Here is a 20,782-nt window from a genome sequence, read left to right as displayed (position 1 = left end):
AAAAGCAAGAATTTATTTTCCAAACAATTAAAAACAAGACAAGTTAACTAAGACTACTGTGACGGATGGATCTAGGTGGATGGGATGTGATGTATGGTGACTATGTGTGAATGTGAGGTTGTCAGAACCTTCGTATCTAGAAGAACTGAGTTCTGGGTGTAAAAAGGAGAATTTGGTTTGCATTAACTAGGAAGTTGATTCTTATCAAAACCACATCAGACGCGATTCATGCTGTGTCTACCTCACCCTTTTGGAAGACCCTCTTTGCAGATCCGGAGGTCAGGAAGGTTGGATGACCTCTGGGCACAGAGCAAGGACGTAGGAACGAGTTTAATAATAATAATAATAATAATAATAATAATAATAATAATAATAATAATAATGCATTGAACTTATATAGCGCTTTTCTAGACACCCAAAGACGCTTTCACACGCTCTCACATTCACACACTGCTAGTGATGGTAAGCTACTTGTAGCCACAGCCGCCCTGGGGAGGTCTGACAGAGGCGAGGCTGCCATTTGGCGCCGTCGGCCCCTCTGACCACCACTAACACAGGCAAGTTGGGTGAAGTGTCTTGCCCAGGGACACAACAGCAGGATACCCCTGGCGGGAGCTGGAATCACACCCATGACCATGATCATGATCATGAGGCAACCCGCTCTACCACCTGAGCTACTGCTGCCCCAAAATTGGGGGGGGGGACACATTTGGGAAATCTAACAAATCTGTTGTAGGTCAATATATAGGTGAACCTCACTGGAAAAAAAAAATTCATTTAATGATTATTTCTGATTCTAACGCATCACTGAGTGTTTCATGCAGGCTGAACATGAACATAGTCTCCTACCGCTATCTCCTGCATTAGCTTCTGATAGAAAATCTCAGATGGTGAAACTAGGATTAGAAAAGCCTGACAGATGTGACTCAGGGCGTAAGGCAAAGCCCAGAAAGACAACAAAATAACTTTTATAGCCCAGTTCACTAACATTCTGGGTTTTTTTTTTATCAGGGAGCCATGAGCCAGCCAGAAGGGGAGGAGACTTAGGCTCCCCTTTAGCCAGATCCAGGTGATTACTGGCCAACGTGGACGTTCTAATTATAAAAAAGCTGTTTATGTGTCAGTACTGTTTTATTTGTATTTAATAGTATGAATGTAGGATATATTATCTTATTCATATGGGTAGAGATGTGTAAACAGATTTAATACAAGACTAAAGCTGTGAATATTCAGTCTGAATTGATCTGACTCTGATCAGAATATTTTAAACTACATCAGCCAACAATGCTGACCAACAATCAGAAAAATCTGTTTGTTTCTGACAGAATAAAAAAAGAAATAATTCACTTACAACAACAGCTGAAACTACATTCATGTTCAGATGGAGAAAAGAAACAAACAGTGGCCAAAATTACAGTCTAAATGCACCAGAATGCAGAGTTTAACACTTGTTTTTCTAATATTTCTAAGGAAGCGTGTACAGAATGTAATTTATTCTTAAACCGTACTGCCCAGCCCTACTTGTAATGGGATTACATATATTTAACTGTGTTCACTTATTATTACATTCAAATCTTCCTCTCATCAGCAACCAAAATCATCTCATTCTTCACTGTAGCACCTACCTGCACCTCAGCAGGTCTGGCTCTCCCTGTCTCACCCTCAGCAGGTTCCTGCTGAACTTCGTCTGATCTAATATAAAAACAGTGGACATGAATAAGGAGTAAAAAAATACTGTTGGAGGACTAGTGCAATGTTAAAATCATGGTTGTTATAGTATTATTTAGTCGTGTTCACTTGTTATCATGCTCGAATCTTCCTCTCATCATCAACCATCTAAAATCTCACTCTTCATTGTAGCACCTACCTGCACCTCAGCAGGTCTGGCGCTGCCTGTCTCACCTTCTTCATCATTTCCTGCTGAACTTCCTCTAGTCTCTTATATGAAAAGAGTGACATGAATAAGGTTTAAAAATAAAATGTGATGAGAATGTAAAAAACCAGCAACAATCACACTTACAAATTCCATTTTTGTGTGGAGATTCTACTTTTTTATTTATTTCGTGTCAAATGGTTTTTGTCCGTTACTGTCAAATCGTGTCAAATTCGCCATTTTTTGTTGACTAGTAGTGTTGTTTAATGTTGCTTAGCAAGATGTTTATGCTAGTCAGCCAGTCTAACGTTTGACCAGAAATACAATTATCCTCTAGGACTAAATTATTACCAACTCACAATTCCTTTCTTTCTTTTTTTGCCCATGAGAAGAACTCGCTGAGCAGCTGTCATCCCGGCTCTGACTCCCGCTTCACTCAGTCAGCCTGTCTGAGGGGAGGGGCTGTGTCGGTGAGAAGTCTGCGGTGTCTTTCAAAATAAAAGCTTGCGAGTCAAATATTTCAAAATCAATTTTTTCTTCTCCATGTTATTGGGGGGGGGGGGGGGGGGACACAAATGCACGCTTGTCCAATATTGGAGGGGACACGTCCCACCCGTCCCCCCGGTTCCTACGCGCTTGGCACAGAGGTTCAGTAGATTAACTGCAGCACTGACTCTCCAGTCCAGAGATGTTTCCCGAGTCACAACCGATAGATGGAATCGTTTGCGTCTAGAAGGACTCTTAGGAAGTTGGAACTGTATCAGCTTTGTTCTGCAGGAACCGTTTACTGTGTCAGCTTCAGGGTGTAGCAGGGTTTTTGACAGCTTATCAAAATTGCTCTGGGTTAAAGAGGTTTCGCTCTGGACGGCCGTTCCGTAGCTTTCTCTAGAACTGACTCACGGTGAAGAGAGCTCTGTTTTAATATTCTCATGTTATGGTTTACTTGTCCAATCGGAACGTGCCATGTTAAGGGGTGTTAACAAGCAAACCTCATAACATCACGCTTTCTTTCAGATACAGGATGCTCTGATTTGTGAGTAAGAAAATATCTATGTGTCATGATGTTTAACTTAACTTTAATTTATCTGTAATGAACCTTGTGTCCTAGTGTAGATGATGATTACCTTGTCATATCAAACATCACTAATCATCATATATAAATCTTTTAATGTAAGAATAACATTCATTTCAAACTTCAGTAATTCAAGGACAGATTAATCAACCTTATTAATTTAAGCACAGATTAATCAGGACATTATTATTATTCATATAACATTTGTTCATTCAACCATATTGTTCATTCACTATTATAACGGTTCAGTCCTTTCTTCTGTTCAGGACGGCCTAGATAAGACAGGCTAGGCACAGAAGGACCTTGAGAAGGGAACATGATGTTGACAATCTGAGTGTAAACACGCATTGTGGAATCTTTTCATTCAATTTGGAAGATTAAGAGACGCACAGAGGCAGATTCATGTCTGTAGATGACCTGGGGGCATGTAGGTCAATATGTAGGTGAAAACTGACCATTTCTGGACATTACATTTCCCCCCTTTTCAAGGACATGGGTCCTGGCAAAAACCACAAGTCACTGAATAATTCCGGAGGCCCTAAGGACTCAGTCGAGGAAGGAAAGGTTAGTCCCAAGGCAGAGGCAACAGGAGTGAGGAAAGGCAAACCCCCACACCGGAGAATAGTCAATGGTACTCCCAGCTTGAAGTAATAATTCCAAACAGGCAATAATTCCACTTAGGCAATAATCCTTAGGAAGGAAACAGACGAGCATGGACCGGACAAGGTCCCAGGCGAACCGTTGAACTCCAGCAGCCATGGCAGGAACCAAAGGATGCCCAGACCCAAACGAATCGGAACCGCAGGCAGCAGAATCAGGCGATGAAGCAGATAGATTCTCCCAGGAGCGAGGACCACCGGTGAAACTCAGGAGAGAAGAAGAGCACACATGCAGGGCACATGAATGTAGAGACACACATAGATTGTATCGGATGTAAAATAACAAACAAAACGAAACCTTTAACTATATGTACCTAAATCTGCTATGTGAAAGCAAATTATGTGAACAGAGTCCAGGTGAAAGAAATGAATGCAGGAAACTACGTGTACTGGAAAAATGTTGCAAAAGAACAAAATTAACAAAACCCTATAATATAAGGGAAAATTAACGCTTCTGAGCAAAAATGTTATCAAAACAGAAGGGCAAAATAATCTGTAGCCCACAACTGGTAAAAATCAAAATAAAGGAAATCATAAAAGCTATTTCAAAAAGTAATCAGCTGTAAGCAAAATAATGCAAAAAGTTATATATATATATGTATATATATATATATGTATATATATATATGTATATATATATATATATATATGTATATATATATATATATATATATATGTATATATATATATATATATATATGTATATATATATATATATATATATATATATATATATATATATATGAATGAAGAAGAACACTAAAATGTAAATCAGAGTTTTTAGTAATCAACCTATATGTGAAAATACCCCATAAGGAATCAGAGATTAGTAAATAAAAATAAAAAAATGGAATTTGGACAAACACAACAGCTTGTAGAATACCCCCTTTAACTGTTAAGACTTAACCATTACAGAACTTCAGGAACCCACAGCATGACCATCTCAAGACACCCAAGTATGCACATCATGTGGACAACCATGCACTCACACAAACACAAGCAAACTTGTGTAACTTGGAACAGAGAACTATGGGACAGACGAATCTGGACAATTGAGATCACCCCCCTTTTGAAGTTGAAGGTCTAACTAGAGGCACAGGAGATGCAGGCGGAGACACAGGAGTGACCGGCGCAGGCGCGGGTACAGGACCGGCCGGCGCAGGTGGAGGCACCTGGGCAGCCGGGGCTTCGCGGACAACTAACCGGCACGAGAGCTCGAGATAGGCGGCTACCGACGTTGCGGACTGAGTCCTCTAGAGAGGTTAACCATGCGGAGAAGTTACGGAACAGGAACAACTTCAACCCTAAAGACAAACAAAGGTTTAAGCATGCAGTGAATAACACGACAGAATCAGCGGAGGACCAGGAGTTAGACACTGGTTAAAACCCAAGACCAGGATCTGCCGACAACTCACGCAGCACCCTGTTTACTGCACCAACCCGAACCATGGTTGGACCATTGAATGTAACACAATCCACCGTAGATGGAGAAAGAGCAAAGGAGATGTTATTATAAAAAGGAGAAAACTCCACAACAGACTTATGCACACCAGGATCCAAGTAATATAAAGAGACCTCACCTACGTGGACCACAGCACTACGTGGAACTGACACCCATAGCATTTGGGAAGGAAGCACAACACGCGTGGACACGCCATGACACTCATAGAAAACATCCACTTCAAAAGTAGGAGTATTAACCAACCAACATCCACCAACAACAACAGCCGTAGTTTGAACCACATATGAACGTGGAGTCACAGTCATAGGACATTTGGAATCTCTTGACAATTCATCTATACCACACACACCAGTGGCACCACCACGCAGAACAGGTGTGCCTGCACACAAGAAGTGTAGGCCACGTGTGAGGGAACACACACGCAGATCCGGAACCAACCGGACGTGCGGCGTGTCCTCATGGAACGTGATGACAGGAGGTGTATGTAACTTGACGTGAGTGTTGTCAACCCAATTACCTACATTGACCACATCTTTTAGTCTATAGATGTCCCCTGGAGACACGATAGGTAAGATGATGACGAAAGCTAGCTCTCTAGTATCTGGATTGACACTTAACGGGATGGCACTGCCCAACGAGAAAGCCAAGTGAGTCTGAAGGGCCATCGGGTCCTTCGTTGTTACTCGAGCAATCGCAGACCGGACCATGGCCAGGGACACGAGGTACGAAGTGATCCTCCCCATGAGGAGGGTGTCAACAGAGGTGCTCATGTCCCGACCGTAGTCGGAAAGGCAAGTGGTCAGCATCTGTGTATGAGCATAATCGACATTCACGAAAGAATGCAATTCATTCACAGTGGAAGTTGTTTTACGCAAAATGTTGCTATGAGTGTTGAGTACCACCATAGTCTGGCGTTCAGACGTGCCCAGCTGTCTTAAAGCATGCCGTTGTTGCAGTACCTGCTTACGCAGGTCCAGGTATTCTCTGTTAAGCTCATCAATGTGGTGACAAACTGTTAATCTCGATCGAGTTGACTGAAGTGAATCCGAAATTTAAAAGAGAGCCAATTGTATTAGCTACTGAGAAAAATCCGTCCAGGAAACGATTCACTCTAATGCTAGTATCTGAAAGATCATTGTTCAAAACTGTGAATTTAAGTGCCAGGAATAGTAAGTGATAGACGTCAGCTTCTGAGTGCTGCGTCAGGGTACTAGTCCAGTGGGCTCCGGTTTCCGAGAGGTTGCCGAAGGCATTCATCATCTTGTCAGTGCACGCCATAGCAGGGTAAAATTTAACAAAAATCTTTTGTATGAACAGACGGTAGTTAGTCATTAACAGACCTGGGCACTCTAGGAGCGTGATACCTGAAGAGGGCCCAGGTTCATACAGATGCGTTGGAGGAGGCTGTGAATGAAGCTTATCTGCAGTCGACATGCTGAGGGACATCAGAGTAAAACCTTGAGATGGCCATTTTCTGTTCACTAACTTGCTTTAGTAAATCCTTACTTTGGTTAAATAAATCAGTTGTTGAACCCCCACTCCTCTGTTTGGTCTCCTTTCTTATTACAGCCCACCACTTCCAGTCTGGGTTGTAACAATCTGCAGACAGATTTCTGAGTATCTCCTCCTTTGGTATACAGATCCTCACTGAGCCATGTACTGTGAACAAATAGTTTCTCCATGATATTATCCAGCAAGGTCCCATTTTTGTCAAAACAAGGGTGAGGTAATGAAAAAATAGAAATATTTCATTAAATTAACATTTAAATTATTTATATGCATCATTAAAATAAAAAAACATGTTTTGAAATATATAAAGTGCACCAAACTTGACTCAGTCCATTCAACAATTCTAAATGGACAATTATGTAACTCATCAATTAATTATTTGAAAGGATAATTTGTCAATTAAATGCTGAAAAAAATAAACAATACATTAATGAGGCAAGAACTTTTTAAACTTGAACATACCTACACCCACAAGTCTATTTTTACCTGGAGTCTCCTCTCAAGAGTGGCTGAAGTAATATTACAACTTTGACAGAATACAAATTCTCTCTTCCCCCTCCCCACCCCCCCCCGGAGATTTACCTGCAGCCATCTGAGAGACTGCCGTTGTTAGCTCCTCCATGGTTATGTCTGCATTTAAAATTCCCTGGTCAGCTGTGGACAAGGATGGAAGCCCCAGCAACAGCTCTCTGGCACAGTTCACATCACATGGGGCGGCTTTAAACAGGCTGGTGTAGAATCCTACTGCATGTTTCCTCATCTCCACTGGGTCTGTGGATAACTGTCCATCTGGCAGACGAAGGCCAATCATTACCTGCTGACTTCTACAAATTCTTCTGGAGCAGTATGGGGCAGACCTGATGGATGTTTTTAAAGACTCACTTCAGACAGGATCACTTCCTGCATCGTGTAGGCGGGGCGTTCTGTCCCTGCTGCCAAAGAAAGGGGACTTAACCCAACTAAAAAACTGGATACCAGTTTTCTTGTTGTGTTCAGACTATAAGATTTTTTCTAAGTTCCTATCTAATAGACTTCAGGGATTCATCGGAGGTCTAATCCCAGACGATCAGTCCTTCTGTATACCAGGAAAGTCACTAATGGACAATTTATTTTTAATGAGAGACGTGTTTGACGTTTGTAACCTTTATGATGTAAATGCAGGTATCATTTCTATTGATCAGGAAAAGGCGTTTGATAGGGTTGATCATGAGTTGCTGTTCTCTACGCTACAGGCTTTTGGTTTTGGGGGGTCCTTTCTGGAAGGGATTAAGATGTTGTATAGGAATGTCAGCTGTATGGTGAAGGTAGCGGGGGGCCTGACTCAACCCATACCTGTTCTAAGAGGAATCAGACAGGGTTGTCCCATCTCAGGACAACTGTATATTTTAGCTATTGAACCGCTGCTGTGTCGGCTGAGGAACAGGCTGAAAGGTCTACACCTACCTTTACCTGTCTCTAGTCCTCCCTTAGTTGTGTTTGCGTATGCAGATGATGTGAATGTTTTTATCCATGATCAGCATGATGTACAAGAACTCAGATCTAGTTTACTTTTATATGAGAATGCATCCTCAGCTAAGGTTAACTGGGACAAGAGTGAGGCACGTGTAGTGGGGGGTGGGACCTTAATAATGTCCCGCCTCTACCAGAAGGGCTGAGGTGGGGAACGGGAGGTATTAAAACACTAGGCCTGTACTTGGGTACTGAAAGTTTTCAGAAACAGAACTGGGAGAAGGTGCTGGAGAAGGTGGAGGCGAGGTTGTCTAAATGGAAATGGCTTCTCCCTCAGCTGTCCTACAGGGGCAGGGTTCTGATAGCAAACAACCTGGTTGCCTCGTTTCTGTGGCACAGACTAATTGTACTGGTTCCACCACCGGGTCTGCTGGAAAGTGTTCAGAAGCTGTTGGTGAAATTCTTCTGGTCCGGTCACCACTGGATCAGAGCCTCGGCTCTTTACCTACCCGTGTCGGAGGGAGGACAAGGACTAATAGACGCGGTGTCTAGAACTGCAGCCTTCAGGTTACAGACAGCTCAGAAGCTTTTTTATGGTGACGGACTCTGCTGGCTGCCCCTGGCTCATCTCCTGCTGCAGAAGGTTGGTGGGCTTGGGCTAAACAAACACCTGTTCCTGTTGAATCGGAAGGTGTTGGATCTGACAAGGATTAGTCCGTTCTACGCGTCAGTGCTGGACTCTTTTAAGCTGCTGACAGTATCCAGAACGTCTGACACGGGACCAGGGACATGGTTGCTACAAGAACCCTTGTTTGACAATGACTTCTTCTCTCAAGCTGGCATTTTAAGTTCATCTGCGTTGCAAGTGAAGTTCACCAGTGCTGGGATTGTAAAGTTTGGTCACTTACTGAAGATCCCGGCTGGAACCCTTGGTGAGCGGTTGGACGTGAGGTCCACCAGAGTGATGGAGAGAGTGGTGGAGGAGGTACGGAGGTCCTTGTCTGTGTCGCAGAGAGCCTTCATTGAGACTTGTACTCTATCTGACCAATGGGATGATGACAATGAGTATGTTTTTCCGTCTCTGGAGGTTAAAGCCGCTGGTGAGGGATGGCAGGAGGAGAGTGGATTACTGCTGAACCCGAACACTCCAGTGTTGGGCTCCTTCCAGTCTTGTGGGAAGAAACAGCTCTATCAAACTTGTGTGAAGGTTATCAATAGGCGCTCCTTGTTAGGAGTCAAGGAGTTGAGGTGGACGCAGGTGTTTGCTGCGGACGATGCCCCTGGGGGGAGCTGGAGGAGTTTGTATAAGTCTCCAGTGGAAAAAAGGATGGCAGACCTCCAGTGCAGGATCATACATGGAGCTTTAGCTACGAACAGACACAGAGCCCGCTTTGATCCAAGCACCGGGGAGGGATGTCCTTTTTGTAACCAAACAGAGACTCTAGAGCATCTGGTGGTAGCATGTTCTAGGTTAGCAGGGATGTTTAAGGTTTTAGAACGGTGGGTTAGTGCTCTGGGGGAGACTTTTACCCTACACTTATTCGTTTTCGGGCCCAAGTACAGTGTCAGAAAAAAACGGACAATACTGTTAATCAACTTTTTATTTGCATGTGCGAAACTAGCCATCTGGAAAACCAGAAAAAACCAGATGCTGGGACAGAGCTGGACTGATGCTGAGAAGAGTCTGAAGGGCCTGGTGGAAGCTCGCTTAAAGATCGAACACGCTTTTTACGAACTTACTGGGAACCTGGACTCGTTTAGAGCGGTGTGGGGGATCGGGCAGGTGCTCTGTCTGCTGGATGGACAGGGCTCTCTAAAGATCAACTTCTAAACTGGTTTATCAGTTGCCCTGGTTTTATTAGGGGAAAACAAGTTTCAGTCATTAATGCTGATTGTTGATCTGTAAAGAAAAATAAATCATTTAAAAGTCAAAAAGTCTCTCTCTCTCTCTCGAAGCCACTCTAAGGGCCTTTGCAGTGTATTAGTGACTCATATATTGTACAACCACAGTCATAAAGTTTTCAATCAGTCGTTTTATTTCAGTATGTATTTTTCCAGTATCACAAAAAATATAATTTTATATGGTTAAAACCATCTAGCGTATGTGCACTTTTTAAAACACTGCCCAGCAAACATTCGGACGTTAAATGACAGTTGAACGGTCACAACTGTAAAATAATATCACAGGAATTAGGAAAGAAGAACATGACATCTACTCTATTTTCCTTGCTCCGGAACCTGGATCCTCCGGGGGGAGAGTCACCCGCTCTCTCAGCTGAGCTATGACAACAACTAGTGAATATCAGATTTTTTTTATTAGATATAGCTTTCATCATTTTGGTCCGACAGGAAGCCAATGGGCCAATGAGGTAGAGGGTAAAGTGCGGGCAAAACTAATCAATCAGAGGACAGAGAAGATCTGCCACAGGCCACGCCTCCAGAGTGACAAAACCCCTTACAGCCGAGCGAGCGGAGTCAGAAACCGAGCGCGCAGAGAGGCTGCCGCGCGCACACGTTTTCCTCTGCTGTGTGCTCGTTGGCAACGTGCGCACGCAGGTTTGTCACTTGTGCACATCCTTGTGCGCTCACAGACACAGTTTGCTCCCTCTCAGTGCACAAATGACCTCTCGCCATGTATATTTTCACTCGCGAGTCCCGTTCACACGCGCAATGTGGACCCAATCTGCGTGCACGGGTTGTGGCACGGGTCTGACGCCATAGAGGATGAAAGTCACGAGGGAGCTGAGAAGCAGGATGAAGGAGAGAAGGAGGAGTTGGTTGGAGAGGAACCAGAGAGGTCAGAGGCTGTCCACCCTGAGAGTGAGGAGGAGGAAGATGTAGGCTGGGAGAGAGTGAGGAGCAAAAAGAGGGACATCTTCGGTCATGTGCACCGTGTACACTACCGTCAGGTTTGTGGGTGTTGCACAACCCCTCTGTGATTGCAGCTCATATTGTGTGTAAAATGCATTTGAGGCATGCTGACTCTGGACCAAAATTTCTGTTGTTTATATTTAATAAATAGATAAAATAAGACTCTGAATTAACTAATTATGACTCTTGTCCTCATGCTAACATTTATTTTCTTTCAGATATCAGCAAGTGTAAGGATGACCCACCTACTCAGCATCATTTGAGGACATTTCCAGTGACATTAATAGGAGACAGAAGACGCAGCTTTCAGCCAAGCTGGTATGAAAGTCATCCCTGGGTTGAATATTCTGTTACTATGGACTCTACTTATTGTCATGCATGCAGACATTTTAGCCCACCAAGTAGCACAGGAAGTGTGTTTGACTCACCGTGTGGATTTAGGAACTGGAAAAAAGCAACTGAGAGAGGGGGGGGGGGGGGGGTTCAGTACACGCAAAGTCTGAAAGGCATAAGGATTCAATGATAGCATGGGGGGACTACCAGAGGGCTGTGAAAGCTATTACAACATTGGCTAATATACTCGACAAGGAACACAGTAAAAGGGTTAAAGAAAATCGTGAGTATATCAAAACAATTGGTGAAGTGATTTTGCTTATGTGTGTGTGTGTTGACTACAAAAAGCAAATTGTATTGTGCAGATATTTTATTTGTTTGAATGTTTATTTTTCATATGTACAGTTCATATAATCTTCAAATAAAGTCACAAACTATAATAAACTAGAATTATTTTTTACTCAAGTCTCATGTTACTGTGAAGCATTCAGAATTGTTATCTGAGTACCATAAAAACATGCCAGTTTTACTTTCACAAGTAAACCATTACTGCATTCGCCGTAATAGTTTACTTGTTCATTGTCTTTTATTATGATTTTTTTTCTTGCGCCCCCATGAAAAAATACTGGCCCCACTGTGGCCCCCCTGGAAAATTTGGTCTAGAACCGCCCCTGCCCTGCGTTCATTGGGCTCTTTATCTCGTTTTACCCATTTGTTTTCTACTTTAATGTTTTTACCTGTTTTTCTCATGTACCATGTTCAGTGCCTTGGGCTTCCCGACAGGGTCACAGAAGGCGCTTTATAAATAAAGCTTTGATTGATTGATTGATTGATTGAGGTGCAGATTTGAGGGGAGGCATAGCCTCTGACTTGGCTTAGAGAGGCGGAGCCACTGCAGGAGGGGCCGCCGACTAGTCTGGAGGCCGGGCCGTTGACTGGACTGGAGGCGGAGCCGCTGCAGAAGGGACCTGGCGCCGACGACTCGACCTGAGGCGCTAGACCTTGACCTAACCCTTCTGTCATGGTTTGGGGGTTGTAGCAGGACCCAAAATGCAGGTAATTCAGGAGACAGCCAGGTAGGTTAAAACCAAAAGGTTTTTAATAAGGTTGTGGTGTGGCAGGATCAGGACCAGGAACAAATACAAACAATACACTTACAAACACAAGTGTAACGTGAGGAAATATGGGTTTTCTGTCACAAAGGTGGTGCTGGACTCAGCTGGGTCAAAGATGGGTCGCTGAGAACTTTCACCCACAGATTAAGACCTGAACACCAGCGAGTCTGGGAGGAAACCATAACATCTGCCACCTGCAGTCTACCAGAAGATGTGTTTACATGAGTTGTACCCAGACCAAGTCAAAACATAAAGTTTAAACTTCCTTTTCTTGATTTTAATGTTAAAGTAACCATTATCATTTTGCTCATTATAAATGTGTTTAATCAAATGAATGACTATTATGCTTTGGGGTAATTATAATGGTTTAATGAATCCATTCTTAAATAATGTTGAGAATGTTTGTTACTGACCTTCACACACACTCAAGCACAAACATTCACACACACCCACACACACCTGCTCACAGTAAACTCCAGACACATTTGATGACGCACGTTTGCTTTGAGAAGAGAAAGGTTTTTGGTAAGTTTCGGTCTTATGATTTCAGTTCGTGCTTGACAACGAAAGAGAACAGACCTGAAAACCAAAGGGGGGGCAGAGCCTGTTGGCTCGTTCTTCCCCCCTTTCACGCTGTTTCTGCCAAGCCAGGCAGAATAGCTGAATCGCAACTTCTAACGCAGACTCATTACAGAGTCTTTTGATTTCTGAGTGAATTAACTTAAGAAAGCGCGTTGACAAAACGCTTTACCATCAACGTGTACCGAGGGCAACTCTGGACCGGTTCCGTTCGACACCTACGTCTCCTGTCAGCCGCCGGTGTCATCTGGATGAACCACAACATCCTCCACGGCCCGGATCCGAAAGAGGGTCCACAAGAGTTCGGTGAGACAGCACGGTGTTTAGCGTTTGGATGCATCTTTTCCAACTAAACCTAAATTTATTCAAACCATCACTTTTCACTCAGACACCTGTTTCTTCCTGAAGCAAAATCAGATGCACACACGCATCCATCTCACATCATATCACTCTCACAACTCACAACATTCTCAATCTTCATAAATTCACCAGAAGGTCTATTTGAGCAAGAACAGCATATCAACTGTTAAAGATTGTCCCACAAAGTTGCCAATGTTGATTGTTATTTCCTGTTTGTCAATTTTCAAAATCATTAGTTTAATTTGAAGAATTAAAACTTTTAATCGTCATACTGGTTTCCTCATTGAACTGAAACACAGACACTCAGATATTATCGGCAGTTTATCGATGAAAACAACCTTTGAGTCTTCTGAACAATATAAAATGTGGTTATTGATTTATTAAAAATTAATATTCCGAATTAATACGTAGCATGGTTCCTCTTTCATAAAAAGAGCATAAAACCACAACACTACAGGTGCTGGCCAGTAAATTAGAATATCATCAAAAGGTTGAAAATATTCCAGTAATTCCATTCAAAACGTGAAACTTGTACATTATATTCATGCAATGCACACAGACCAATGTATTTCCGATGTTTATTACGTTTAATTTTGATATTTATAGGTGACAACCAATGAAAACATCAAATCTGGTATCTCAGAAAATTAGAATATTCTAAAGGCCAATGAAAAAATGTTTGTTTCTCTAATGTTGGCCAACTGAAAAGAATGAACATGAAAAGAATGTGCATGTATAGCACTCAATACTTAGTCGGGGCTCCTTTTGCCTCAATAACTGCAGTAATGCGGCGTGGCATGGACTCGATCAGTCTGTGGCACTGCTCAGGTGTTATGAGAGCCCAGGTTGCTCTGATAGTCGTCTTCAGCTCCTCTGCATTGTTGGGTCTAGCGTATTGCATCCTCCGCTTCACAATACCCCATAGATTTTCTATGGGGTTAAGGTCAGGCGACTTTGCTGGCCAATCAAGGACAGGGATACCATGGTCCTTGAACCAGGTGCTGGTGGTTTTGGCACTGTGTGCAGGTGCCAAGTCCTGTTGAAAGGTGAAGTCTGCATCCCCATAAAGTTGGTCAGCAGCAGGAAGCATGAAGTGCTCTAAAACTTCCTGGTAGACGGCTGCATTGACCCTGGACCTCAGGAAACAGAGTGGGCCAACACCGGCAGATGACATGGCACCCCACACCATCACTGACGGTGGAAACTTTACACTGGACCTCATGCAACGTGGATTCTGTGCTTCTCCGCTCTTCCTCCAGACTCTGGGTCCTTGATTTCCAAAGGAAATGCAGAACTTGCTTTCATCAGAAAACATAACTTTGGACCACTCAGCATCAGTCCAGTCCTTTTTGTCCTTGGCCCAGGCGAGACGCTTCTTGCGCTGTTTCTTGTTCAAGAGTGGCTTGACACACGGAATGTGACACCTGAATCCCATGTCTTTCATGAGTCTCCTCGTGGTGGTTCTTGAAGCGCTGACTCCAGCTGCAGTCCACTCTTTGTGGATCTCCCCCACATTTTTGAATGGGTTTGTCGTCACAATTCTCTGCAGGGTGCGGTTATCCCTAGAGCTTGTACACTTTTTTCTACCACATTTTTTCCGTCCCTTCGCCTGTCTGTTAATGTGCTTGGACACAGAGCTCTGCGAACAGCCAGCTTCTTTAGCAATCACCTTTTGTGTCTTGCCCTCCTTGTGCAAGGTGTCAATGATTGTCTTTTGGACAGCTGTTAAGTCAGAAGTCTTCCCCATGATTGTGGTGCCTTCAAAACAAGACTGAGGGACCTTTTAAAGGCCTTTGCAGGTGTTTTGAGTAAATCAGCTGATTAGAGTGGCAGCAGGTGTCTTCTATATTCAGCCTTTTCAGAATATTCTAATTTTTTGAGATACCAAATTTGGAGTTTTCATTAGTTGTCACTTATGAATATCAAATTTAAATGTAATGAACATTGGAAATACATTGGTCTGTGTGCATTGCATGAATATAATGTACAAGTTTCACGTTTTGAATGGAATTACTGAAATATTTTCAACCTTTTGATGATATTCTAATTTACTGGCCAGCACCTGTACACAAGGAACCAACCAGGAGCTATGAACATGGCCAGGTTTAAATACTGCTGAGGAGGTGAGTGAAGACAGGGAACAGGTGTGATGATTACTGATACAATGACCTACAGGTGTGTCTGGTTAACGGGGAAACACGAAGACAAGAGAACAGAACTATGAGAAATGAAGTCAAAACTAAAACACAAGAAGGCTGTACAACACCAGATAAGATAAGAGACTATAACCAAATGATGAAAGGATACATGAGGAGCAGATTTAAACTAGACTGAACACACTGGAAGGGACAGAGAGGACAAGGACACCTAGGAGGGAAAATATGGAATAAACTGGGAGACAAGGAAGACAGGACATGACAGCCTTTAAGGATCTATCGTCAGTTGTGGACCTAATTATTTCACTGGATTATATTCTGTAGACAGTTACTGGCACCATGAGACCATACATGCTGGGAATTACTAATGTTTGTCTTGCAAAAAGCCTTGAAAGTTAGGAGATGTGAACTTTTAGTTTTTGCTTGTCTGTAAAAAGGCTTTAGTATCAGAGCTGTGGTTTTTGTGTGTCAGAATGGGTTGTCATCAGAAAGATGAGACTGAGGTTTTGTCTGATGTGTATATTGTTAAGGTGCGTAACGGAGGGCATGCACACGACTGTAAAGTTGTTCAGTACTAGTTATGTCCCTGGACCAGTATGTCTGCGTATTAAGAGGTTAGTACTAGGCATTGGCAAAAAAGTTATTGTTCTGAAAGGTTCTTACTCCATGCAGTCAGTTTAGAAGATTGGAGATTTCCAGCAAAACAGGGTTTGGAAAATGGAGAAGTGTGAAGGAGCATCTCCGTAGAAAACTGGTTCCTATTCCTGCTACCAGAGAAACTCCAGTGCAAAACAAAGTTCGGTCAGCAGGTAGAGGACCGGCATTGGGAAAGTCAACAAATTCAATTCAGTTTCAATTCAAGTTTATTTATATAGCACCAAAGAGTCATCTCAAGACACTTCACATAATAAACATTCCAATTCAGGTCAGTTCATTAAGCCTATCAGAAATAATGTTTCCTATATAAGGAACCCAGCAAATTGCATCAAGTCACTGACTAGTGTCAGTGACTATACAGCAATCCTCATACTAAGCAAGCATAAAGCGACAGTGGAGAGGAAAACTCCCTTTTAACAGGAAGAAACCTCCAGAGAATCCTGGCTCAGAATAAGCAGCCATCCTAGATGACTCACTGGGGATCGAGAAGACAGAGCAGACACACACACACACGTGCACACACACACGTGCACACACACGTGCACACACACACGTGCACAAAGACAAGTAATGTGTCTATAGTTATATTATGATTTCTTAGTAAATATTCTATTTGGTGAGAGATAACTTTATTGTATTTATCCTAGTGGATCTATAATTAAACGGATAAACTAGTAGTAGCACATCCAACGTCAAGGAAAGCAAAAAGTTATCAGGAGAGGGAGAATGTTTAAGTGGTTAGCAGCAGTCTGCTAGACGATGGTCCCCTCCATGAGGCCACCACAGCTCAACAGAACATCATTGTAGCTTCTTCTGGGGAGAAAAACACTTAGAGAGAAAATAAAGTTAACAACTGAAATAGCATAAAATAGTACAGTTAAAGAGCAGATTGTAGAAGAAAGCAGTAGAGTGTGAAAAGTGGTCAGTGTATCCTCCAGCAGTCTAAGCCTATAGCAGCATAACTACAGAGATAACTCTGGATAACCTATCCTATTTAGATGGAGGCATGTTGGAGGCAGGGCAAGGGAGAGCCGTCTTTACCGACTGTACACTCCACCTCCCTCTACTCCCCCCACTTGTCCAGATTTAGGCTAACATCAGATTTTAACCATAGGCCCTATCAAATAAAAATGTTTTAAGCCTAGTCTTAAAAGTAGACAAGGTGTCTGCCTCACGGACTAAAGCTGGGAGCTGGTTCCACAGGAGAGGAGCCTGATAACTAAAAGATCTGCCTCCCATCCTAATTTTAGATATTCTGGGAACCACCAGTAAACCTGCAGTCTGACCCCGGCTTTCCACAGGAGCCGTCAACAGCACGTTACTGCAGCAGCATGTCTTGCTCGCGTACACTGCTGCTTGGCCCTTCCCTTTAGGGGCGACGGTGGCACAGGAGTTAAGTGCTCGCCCCGTAATCGGAAGGTTGCTGGTTCGAATACCGCTCAGTCTGTCGCTGTCGTTGTGTCCTTGGGCAAGACACTTAACCCACGTTGCCTGCTGGTGGTGGTCGGAGGGACTGGTGGGGCCAGTGCTCGGCAGCCTCGCCTCTGTCAGTGCGCCCCAGGGCAGCTGTGGCTACATTGTAGCTCATCCCCACCAGTGTGAATGGGTGAATGACTGATTGTGTTGTAAAGCGCCTTGGGGGGTTCTAGGACTCTAGAAGGTGCTATATCAAATACAGGCCATTTACCATTTACCATTTCCCACGAGACGCGAAGCAGCAGGGGAGCAGCTGTCATCGACCGCGCACGAAGTCACACGAGTGACTTCGTTAGTAAACAAAACAACAAGCAGGAGAAAACTACAACATGGCTCGAAAAGGTTTGTGTTTTATGTTCTGTCCATTTTATAATCGCCAATACGGACCTGAAAAACAAAGGAGGCCGCTAGCTATGTGATAACTTCTCACGGGGCCGCACAGTTAGTAACTTTTTTTTAAAGTAAAGCAATCGGAAGGCAGTACGTTCTTTATTCTGAAAATCTCGGGAGCTTCTCTCCATTTCCGCGTCCGATTTCCTGTCTTTCCTTCCCCAAAAATGTCGAACTTGACCCGTTTCAGAGGCGTCGCGCGTAGAAAATAGAACCGGCGCATAAAGGCAGCGACATGCTGCTCCTGAGACGCGGCCAACTAGAGCTGCTGACGGCTCCAGTGGAAAAGGTTCTGTTGACCACAGCTGTTCCTATCAGCAGTTATGACGTGCTGCTGCATTAACGTGCTGCTGACGGCTCCTGTGGAAAGCAGGGATGAGAGCGAAGTGCTCGGTTAGGAACGTATAGAAAAATCAGATCACTGATGTATGATGGAGCTTGATTATTAAGAGCTTTATATGTGAGAAGAAGGATCTTAAAATCTGTTCTGAATGTAGCAGGTAGCCAATGTAGGGAAGCTAAGACAGGAGAGATATGATTTCTCTTTTTAATTCTCATCAGAACTCTAGCTGCAGCATTTTGGACAAGCTGAAGACTTTTAACTACATTCTGTGGACTTCCTGAGAGTAATGCATTACAGTAATCCAGTCTTGATGTAATAAATGCATGAACTAGTTTTTCAGGATCACTCCTGGAAAGGATGCTTCTAATCTTAGCAATATTCCGAAGGTGGAAAAAAGAAATCCTACAAACCTGTTTAACTTGGGATTTGAATGGCTCGTCCTGGTCAAAGATATCACCAAGGTTCCTTACTTTGTTCTCGGAGATTAATGTAATGCCATTCAGGTCAGGTGATTGGCTAAGCAATTTCCTTTTCTGGATTTCTGGTCCAAAGATGAGAACTTCCATCTTGTCTTGATTTAAAAGCAAAAAGTTTAGAGTCATCCAATTTTTTATGTCCTCAAGTCAAGCCTGTAATCTACCCAACCGATTAGGTTCATCAGGGTTAATGGATAAATATAACGGAGTATCGTCAAGATAACAGTGGAAGTTTATCCCATGCTGTCTAATGATTTTACCAATTGGGAGCATATATATATATATATATATATATATATATATATATATATATATATATATATATATATATATATATATATATATATATGCATATATATATATATATATATATATATATATATATATATATATATATGCTCCCAATTGGTAAAATCATTAGACAGCATGGGATAAACTTCCACTGTTATCTTGACGATACTCCGTTATATTTATCCATAATAAATATATATATATAAATATATATATAAATATATATATATATAAATATATATATATATATATATATATATATTTATGTATATATATATATATATTAGTGGTGGGCATAGATTAATTTTTTTAATCTAGATTAATCTCACTGTAATCTTGGAATTAATCTAGATTAATCTAGATTAAAATGGCTCATTCAAATTCTGCCAAAGGCATATGTGTGTGCTACCTAGATCATGAATAAAAGCAAGTCTTTGAGAATGGAGGCATATTTCTTGTTTCTATAATGCATCACAGACTGATAAAGCAGTTTTACTAAGATGACTGATGATGAAAATAAATAATGATCAATAAGTATTTGTGTTTAATAGCTGTTTATTCAGTTCAACAAATTCTGCACTCTAGGTCTGCAGAATAGGTCATGATTAACTATTTACAGTCAGTAGCATTTGGTCAATCAGTCCAAGCTCTATTTCTCCTTCTTCCACCAGTCACTCAAGCAGACCAGCTTGTTCACATTGTCTGGTGACAAACTAGATCTTCTCTTCTGCACAATATGGCCTGCTAAAGAAAAAAGTCTCTCACACGAGACAGTTGTGGCAGGAGTCCCCAAATATTTACGGGCAATGTGGGCCATCTTACCATACACAGCAGTGTGTTCCGACCACCACTTCAGTTGACACTGATCTAAACTGGCACTGGGCTCTACCTTGTACCTCTCCACAGTGTTGTCTACTGGTGTCTCCTCATCTGAATCTGAGTCTGATCCCAATAGTAGAAGGGCTCTTTTCTTCTTGGGTGGCTCAGGGTTCGCCTCCCTGAGTGGCTTCAGAGTAGGTTCTTGTCCCTTCACCAACTCACGTAGCTTTACCCACACCGGCTCCCTCTCTGCTCTGGGCAAGCACTTGAGGTCCTTAAATCGTGGATCTAAGGCAGTCGCCACCTTTAATAAATAAAACAAAATAATTATTATTGATGAAAATTTCACTTTCCAAATCTAACCTCCATATTTGTTCATGACTCCTTCATCTATTCATTTGACCAACCTACTAGATGGCTTTCATTTCCACTGCGCAGACCGCAAGAGCGATCACTCTGGCAAAACCAAAAGGTGTAGGTGTCTGTTATACTAACAACAGTTGGTTTGGTGTTCTGATGTGACCATAATCTCCCAGCACTGTTCTCCTGATTTAGAATGCCTACTCTTCAACTGTAACCCTTTGTACTCTCCCCGTGATTTCTCCTTATTTATTCTGGCCACGTCTACATCCTGCCGAGCGCAGACATGCACGCAACGCAGCGTGCACTTGTGGATAAAATTTTGTGCGTGGAGAAACAATATTGTGATTCCAGCATTGTTCCAACACTCACCAGACTGTAATTCAATAACGACAATCCATGGCCAAACTCAGTCAGCTCAAGATGGAGAAGGAGATTGCATTTAAAAACAAAGACACAGAGAGCTACAAAAGAGGTGAAATACAGGTTCAGCAGGGAGGTGAAAAATGCAAAATCAAGGTACTCTGAGAGG

This window comes from Nothobranchius furzeri, chromosome 4 (genome assembly GCF_043380555.1).
Source record: "Nothobranchius furzeri strain GRZ-AD chromosome 4, NfurGRZ-RIMD1, whole genome shotgun sequence".
NCBI classification, from domain to species: Eukaryota; Metazoa; Chordata; class Actinopteri; order Cyprinodontiformes; family Nothobranchiidae; genus Nothobranchius; species Nothobranchius furzeri.
This window is presented reverse-complemented; position numbering follows the sequence as displayed.